The sequence below is a fragment of the Sinocyclocheilus grahami genome, unplaced genomic scaffold (assembly GCF_001515645.1).
Source record: "Sinocyclocheilus grahami isolate Dianchi unplaced genomic scaffold, SAMN03320097.WGS_v1.1 scaffold23.1, whole genome shotgun sequence".
NCBI lineage: Eukaryota > Metazoa > Chordata > Actinopteri > Cypriniformes > Cyprinidae > Sinocyclocheilus > Sinocyclocheilus grahami.
The window spans coordinates 970,035-970,776 of record NW_015505202.1 but is presented as its reverse complement, the minus strand read 5'-3'; the positions used below and the strand labels follow the sequence as shown (position 1 = coordinate 970,776).

General features: G+C 32.9%; 1 pseudogene; it reads left to right on the top strand.

Moving 5' to 3' along the window:
• Positions 1-742, top strand: part of LOC107561262 (coagulation factor IX-like) — a 20,672-nt pseudogene that overhangs the window by 12,295 nt on the left and 7,635 nt on the right.

The window sequence follows — 742 nt, the reverse complement described above, 5'->3', positions numbered from 1 at the left end:
ATGTATAAGCTGAACAAAATTGGTCCAAGAATCGACCCCTGTGGGACTCCAATATTACAGTCAAGAAATGGTGAGCATGCATCATTAATTCGTGTACATTGTTTTCTTAAATTTAAGTATGACTCCATCCATGTTAATGTATTAGTAGAAAAATTAAACCTTGATAATTTAGATAAAAGAACATTATGATTAACGGTATCAAAAGCCTTTTTAAAATCAAGGAAGACAGCACCAACAACACCTCCCCTATCAAGACTGGATTTAATTTGTTCAACAAAATAACAGTTTGCTGTCTCCGTAGAGTGATGCACCCTAAATCCAAACTGCATACGATGTAATGGAAAATGACCAAGATTTAAATGCTCTACTAACTGATTGCAAACGACGTTTTCAATTACTTTAGAAACAACTGGTAGAATACTGATAGGTCTATAGTTAATTACATTAGCAGGATCACCAGTCTTAAATATAGGTGCTATTACTGCTGACTTCCAGGCACTTGGAAAATGACATTGTTTTATTGACAAATTAACCAAATGAGTTATAGGTGGACTAAGAACATTTGCATACGTTTTAACAAATACAGAGTCACAATCAAAAACGTCTTTGGCCCTAGAACTCTTAAACTGGCTTAAATTTTTTTTTATATATGACTCAGATACTTCAGAAATATTAAAAACAGTAAGATCATGATTTGGTAATATAATATCCTTACTTCTCACACCAAATCCCTGTGTTAAAT